Source organism: Sinohyriopsis cumingii, chromosome 11 (assembly GCF_028554795.1).
Source record: "Sinohyriopsis cumingii isolate HCF-2022 chromosome 11, ASM2855479v2, whole genome shotgun sequence".
Taxonomy (NCBI): domain Eukaryota; kingdom Metazoa; phylum Mollusca; class Bivalvia; order Unionida; family Unionidae; genus Sinohyriopsis; species Sinohyriopsis cumingii.
The window spans coordinates 92,681,020-92,689,041 of NC_142971.1; positions in this window are offsets into that span (position 1 = coordinate 92,681,020).

Here is an 8,022-nt window from a genome sequence, read left to right on the forward strand (position 1 = left end):
CTTGAAAAGGCCAACAAATGAAAACAATATTTTCACAATGGTTTTAGTTTCAATAATTCTCAAAAGAGTTGAATCTGGAAATCTTGTGGAGTTACATCATGGTCAGCAAGTAATATTTGCCCGACTTAGTCTTAGTTAAGGGACCCATACTCTACCATTTTTCTGCTAAATGGTTCGTCTTAGTTAAGGGACCTATACTCTACCATTTTTCTGCTAAATGGTTCGTCTTAGTTAAGGGACCCATACTCTACCATTTTTCTGCTAACTGGTTCGTCTTAGTTAAGGGACCCATACTCTACCATTTTTCTGCTAAATGGTTCGTCTTAGTTAAGGGACCCATACTCTACCATTTTTCTGCTAACTGGTTCGTCTTAGTTAAGGGACCCATACTCTACCATTTTTCTGCTAAATGGTTCGTCTTAGTTAAGGGACCCATACTCTACCATTTTTCTGCTAAATGGTTCGTCTTAGTTAAGGGACCCATACTCTACCATTTTTCTGCTAACTGGTTCGTCTTAGTTAAGGGACCCATACTCTACCATTTTTCTGCTAAATGGTTCGTCTTAGTTAAGGGACCCATACTCTACCATTTTTCTGCTAACTGGTTCGTCTTAGTTAAGGGACTCATACTCTACCATTTTTCTGCTAAATGGTTCGTCTTAGTTAAGGGACCCATACTCTACCATTTTTCTGCTAAATGGTTCGTCTTAGTTAAGGGACCCATACTCTACCATTTTTCTGCTAACTGGTTCGTCTTAGTTAAGGGACCCATACTCTACCATTTTTCTGCTAAATGGTTCGTCTTAGTTAAGGGACCCATACTCTACCATTTTTCTGCTAAATGGTTCGTCTTAGTTAAGGGACCCATACTCTACCATTTTTCTGCTAAATGGTTCGTCTAATGCAGGAATAGAATGCAAATGAACATTAGTTATCTTCTGATTGGGTTTCCCTATTATTTGGCACTTGTAGCAAGATCGACAGTATTTAGAATGATCAATTTTATGTTTTGGCTAATAGAAGTGATTCTAGATTATTGACTCTTAAATGGCCAGCCAAGGGTGTTTCATGGACTAGACATCATTTTTCCTGTCGATATGACCTCGGAATGGCAATTTGATAGCACACTGACCACTCGTCCCCAGAGGGTGCATCAGGTGGCCTACATATTATCATAAGGGCCACATATTTCACAAAGGAACAAACTAGAACTTTTGTGATTTCAGTTTCATTATTATCCATCTGAAACAAACAGCAGAGCTCGGCATCTTGTTCCTGTTCGACAGCGACTGATTATCTTTTTTGTCGATTTCATTGGAAAAGAGATGAGAAGTAAAATGAAGATATATATGGAATGGTCAGAATCAAAGGTGACCTCATCAAGAGAGAGAGAGAGAGAGAGAGAGAGAGAGAGAGAGAGAGACTAAACGTTATAACGTGATGATCTAGTTATACATCACATAATATGCTTGACTGTTCTAAAAATAGCGGATAAATAAAACTTTACTTCTGGGAGAATACACAGCTATGTATTAGAACTATTTCATCCCATTGACGAAAGGAATAAATGGTCTTTCATGATGATGAATTAGCGTGAAAACGTCAATATACACTCTCATAAGACCTACCTTCGATTCGCGCCTCGGTCGAAACTGAGGCGCAAGGTTACAAGATTAGTCAACCTATATCTAAAATTGACCTTTTTCAAACGCGACTTTGTGCATATTTACATTGACAAAGGTGTAATTTTAGGATTTCTCAACACTTTGAATCAAAGACCAAAGATAATGCAAAGTAAAATGAATGAACATTTATATAGTAGTTCTCCTTTAAAGTTTTAAGCTAATTTCATTAATAGCAGCAGGGGGGGGGGGGCGAATCCTACAAACTACTTTTCCGAGACACCCCATCCACTGAAACTATTCCCGATAGAAGCGTTATTTCCATGAAATAACACTTTTATTCAGAAAACGAGACAAAAAAAAAAAATGTCCTTGAAAATGCTTTGTATTTCCGCTGATATAACGCGAGTTACTTCAATAAATCCGACTCGTATCCGACATAATTTCCACGGTGAGGTATCATCGAAAAATCAGGTGTAGTTTGCGCCCCCTCTGCTGCTCTGGGAAGACGAAGATTTCCAAGGAAACATTTTCATGTTAACCATACAGTGTATCAAGTCCGATACGGTATCTTGTTCTGGGGTCGTGTAAATTTATTGTTACAAATCCATGCGGGGTTCTTTGAGCGCGACTAAAGAAATTTTTGAATTTATTTATGTTCATATCACCGCTACACCATGTCTGATGAATGTTTCTCAGCGTGTGAACATCAACTCCATTAAACACCGCAAGAAGATTACAGTTGTCTCTAATTACTTTAGGAATTTGTGTATAACGCTGAGTAACATAAATCACATCAGTGTTTTTATGACGACCTCGTGAAAATATTCTTGCAGGATTTTTTTGCTTGTCCAGCATCACATCATCATACACTACTAGGTTATTTATTTCCCCGTTAAGGTCTTCCACGGACGGAGCTTCTTCAATATCAGTTATAAATTCAACAACATCCTCGCCGTCTTCACTCAGCGCTTTTGCACTCTCATTAAAATCTTTTATAACATCATAACAACGTTGATCATCCACAGACGGAGCTATCAAGTATAGTTTGTCCCATTTCATCCACTTCATTATCATGTTCAGTAGCAGTTGCGTTTTACCTGATCCTGACGGTCCTATGATGATCATTCTGATAGAATTTGGTAGCACGGAATTATGCATGACTGGTTCTTTCCTTCGCGTCGCAGAAAAATCAGTGATCTCCATTTGTATATAAAGAATAATAATTATGGATTTATATTGTGTAAAGTGTAAGGCACGAACCCCTACAAACGACATAACAACCATTACAACAAAAAATAACAGACAAGCACTTTCTGGTAAGTGTGCGCGATGTGGCACAAAAAAATTTAGATTTCAAAAAAAAAGCCTGACAAAGTCAGCGGAGGTGACATCGCAGCAACCCTCGGACGACTTCCAGGTACCCCTTGGGCTAAATATCCCGGAGAAAAACATCTTCCGGGATACAATTACTGCGGTCCAGGGACCCGACTAGATATCAGACTTGATGAACAATCTAAACCAAAACCGGGAGAGTATCCGATAAACGCTATCGACGCAGCGTGTCACATACATGATGTTGCTTATCGAAGTAAAGATCTACAAGACAGGCATATCGCGGATGTGAAATTAATTCATGCACTAAGCGCCATAAAAAATAAATCATTTAAGGAGTCACTCGCTAATTGGTTAGTAAGATCAGCGATGAAATCTAAATTAGTATTAGGCGCTGGATAATTAATAACAATGGAAGCGATTTATTATTCCCCGGCCGGATACTGGAGAGGTAACTCAGCAATTAATAAACTCGCCAGCGCAGCAAAAGTAACACGCAAGGTTGCCAAAAAATGGCTGTCAAAACAAGCAATATGGCAAATCTACCTACCACCACCTCGACAAATCAATTTTGCACATTTTGATGTTAGTACCCCCAATGAAGTTCATCAGGCTGACATACTATTTCTTCCTCATGATACTGTCCGTAGAAAAATATACAAATACGCGCTAACAGTAGTTGATGTTGCTAGTAGATACAAAGAAGCAGAACCGTTAGCGACTAAAACAGCCGCTGAAGTTGCCTCTGCGTTTAAACGAATTTATCAGCGAGGACCTCTAAGCTGGCCCCGATTATTACAAGTTGATCCTGGTAAAGAATTTCAGGGCGCGGTATCATCACTGACAAAGCAGCATAACGTTGTTATACGACGAGGGCATACTGAAATTCATCGGGATCAGGCAATTGTTGAGCGATTTAACCGAACACTCGCTGAGAGATTATTCGGATACCAGTACGCGAGGGAATTCATTTACGATACGAGATCTCGTGAATGGGTTGCAAGACTGCCAAACGTGATAGCCGCGCTGAATAATGAAATTACCAGAACAACAAACATGAGACCTGTAAATGCAATCACAAAAAAATATATACCCCCCGTCAGTGAACGCGGACATGTTTCAACGCAGCCACGGACGCTAGCGTCCCCACTGCTGGGTAATGTCACCGTTAGGTATTTATACGAACCAGGCGAATTAGAAGGAGGAAAAAAAAGAGCAACCGATCCCACATGGAGTGTTACTACACATAAGATATCCAGCATAACAAGATCAACTGGGAGAAACGCAATCTACAGATTAGATTCAACTGCTCCTCAGCGTGGATTCACACGCGAGCAACTTCAGGTGATTCCCACGGATACACAATTACCACCTCGATCACTTAAATAACTGCAGCAACACCTCTGCGTCGATTACACTCAAGACAGGTCAGCATTACATTTTCACGCGTATGACCGCGATTACTATCTATTCTATCTACGGTAAATTGCCTTGGATTATTTTTCGAATACTGCCACAGCAATAAACAATTACAACTCGCGCAGTGATTATTCTGCTGTTGTTGTAATTGTATAATAAATGTTTCGTCGAGATCAAACTCTCTGCCATTTTTTTTGTCGCTCTGTTTGTAACCAGCTAATTTCTTTCTTATTGTATCATCAGCGATTGATCTGTTGATGCTGTCGTTGATAACATCATCTAATACAATTCTTTGTAACTGAGCTATCCTTCTTACTCTTGACACGGCTAAATAAACTAAATTTGACCACTCGATGCGATCATCAACAATCCAAACTGTTGTATCTGAAATAGTTAGTCCCTGCGAACTGTGGATGGTCATAGCGTATCCTAGCGTCCACGGGGATTTGCTCATTTTCAGTGCCTGTTCGACAGCATCAACATCAACGATAACAATATCATTTAATACTAAATTTTGTTTTTCCGATTTTCCTGGAATATCAACATCAATATTCTGCAATCGCGTATCAGCTGGTCTATAACACAACGGCACTGGCAACATGGGAAATTTCTTCTGATGTAACTGAAATAACTGCTGCTGAAGCGTGTCCCTGACTATCTTTCTACTTGCAACAATTAAATCATCTGGTTTCCACGTTTCCCAAAAGTCGCTCAGCTCCGTCTCTGGAATTATTTCACGCATTATCTCACACTGGACTTTATTGGTTTGTAGCCTGATCAGTGTCTTAAACTCTTTCAGCGTTTCATCGAGTGCTCTGTGATCGTTAGTTATTTCCTCATAATAATCTACAAAAGTTTTCAGCCACTCGTGTGGAGATTCACCTGTAAATGGCGGTGGTTGACCATGATCGCCGCACATCACCACTGCGGTATTTTTTTTTAGCAGCCAATCCAGAAACTGTTTTAATGTATCCAACGGCACAGTGTCTATCTCATCCCAGATGATTTTCTCAGGGATATATTTCGTCCCCATCCGCGATGGTGTCCACGTACCACCACTGTATTTGAAAAAACTGTGATACGTGCAAGCTTTTACTTTGCGTTGTCTCATCTCCCTGGCAAGTCTGTGTGTGGGTGTTAGCACAATCATGTCAGAGTTTCTAAATAATTCAATCGCTCGAGTTGTTTTACCAGAACCACCAGGCCCGTTCAGATAAACTGTTTTGTGTCTTGTAACAGGATCGTGCACCGGCGGCGACAACGACGTCGAAGGCATTTCTGCGCTGCGGTATTTATCTTCGATTGTCACATCAGCCGATTCACAATATCCGTGTAACATTTCATTCTTTATTCTCCACGAGCCCCACGATGGATCATCCGATATAACATTATCCAACAGCGCTGAGTGTTTTTTATCAATATAAAATGAATCCGTTGCAACTCTCACTGCGACAACAGGGAATCTATTAATCATCGACAACAAATTTATGGATACATAAGCTAGCATCGAAGATCTCAAATGTGTGTACTGAGATGATTCTACGTCGATATAACTAAAAACAGTCCCTAGTTTTTCCCCGTTTGACAGAAACACATCTTCGCGGTTACAGAACATGTTGTTCGTGGCTGCATCAGCGACAACAAGATCCAATTCAGTCTTGTCCATGATTAATCGACTGTGATGTTGTTTATGATCATACGCTCCACCTTGAGTGAATTTTCCTATTATTTTTCGTCCTAGATCTTTTGCTGTGCTTGCATCATTTTTGATAATATCGTCGATAGAAGTTTCTGGATATTCTCGTGACCAATCTTCGATGACTTCTTGTGACGTAACCGGAGTTGGCAACCAAACTTCGGTTTGACGACAATAACATATAATCGCTTCGCTGACGGTCAGCGACAACAGTATTCGACTGTCAAGCATGTATCGCAATAACACTATCGGTGCCCATCGCTTCTCAACGAAATGTCTGCCAAACCAAACATAACACACAGGATGTAAATCCTTAGCGAATTTAAACGACGACACACAAGCAAATCCGGTCAAGTCAAAATCAGGCAATGGTCCGTTTACAGCAACTCTTGTCATCGAGTTTGTAACGTGGCCAAACCGTTTAAAATATTCGCTGCATTCTCCACGCCCAAGGAAACTTCCTGGATAACACGCCGTCATGTCCACGGATATCATACCGCGGTGATCATATCGAGTATTCCACAAACCGCCGTGTCCGTATTCAACACAGCTCTGTTGGATATCCGCAAGAAAACTTTTCGGAGTTGGTCTCCATGAATTTCGTTCCCGGGCTACATGCGCGGCAACACCCGGGACAGTAAAACAGTGTCGCAGTAACGTATCAGTGTCCGTCGCATGATATTTTTCTGCGAGTTTTTTCATTTCGTGCTGTAACGCCGCCGTTCTGTATATTTCCCCGTCGGGTCTCACAAACTGATTATATTCTCCATCTTCGCTCGAGAATAACCACACCGACACTGGATCGGTTTTACTTATCCGATGAATACAATCAAACATATTTCCCGAGTAATACTTCACAACACGGTCTCGCGGAAATATCCTAACCTGGTCAGTCCAAGCGTGACTGTTATGATCGATAATATTTATTGAAGCTCCATTGCGATTATATTTTGACTCGTACAATACCGTACCGGTTAACGATGAAACCGTTATAGGAAATCTCAGCGAGCGTTCCAACGCGGCAACATCATTTATTGACGCTCCTGTATCCGCTACTCGTTTAGCCCATTCTGTTATTTTATTTTTTCTGATCTCGGTTAGACCATTTCCACGTGGTGCATTTTTAAAATGTTCCATTACTCGCTCAGCTACACAATTCATCCTTGACTCTGTCAACGGCGACACCCTCATCGGGGCGAGTTTATCGACACTTGGTTTCTTTATCGGATAAATTCCATAAACGACCGCGGTCACAGGATACGCTCTGGCATAATACGGTTTATCAATCCCAACAAGTACTCCCGGGTTTGAGTCTTTGCTCAACAAAATGGTTTTTCCGCGCGGATCAAGAACAGGGTCTAGTTTGTCTCTGATAATCCACTTTCGGGTTCCCTCGTCGTCGACTCCAACAATAAATTTTATCTGCACGAAATATCTTCTATCGTCGAGATACTCAATTATATTACGCGCGATTGTATCGTTGATGGTACCATCAATGATGAAACTCAAGGAGTTTTCACGGGAAACTCTTCGAGTTTCGCGGATAATTTTATACGAAGACCACGTGTGTGCGGCACCATCACGACGAAACTCTTCTTTGGCATCCTTGATAACACCAATTACCGTTGCTAACTCTCTTCGTCGACGATCAGTGGTTAACCGGTCAAGATCGAATCGAGAACCTGCGGGTTTTATTCTGGATAGTCTTTCAAAACTCATTATTATAATTAAGACAAATATTTAAATAGACAAATATATTATATGCACCAATGCAAGTGGATCAAACTTAATTCATCAGCGCCGTGTAACAGACGTTGCAGAGGCGAATACTGTGGACAACATGCTCAACAGGTCCGCGGCGGGAGTCTAGGACCGATACCGTGTATCAGATGCGGCATTGGAGTACGAGGAAAAACGCAACTGTGTTCGGCGTGTGGTGGAAAGCGATAC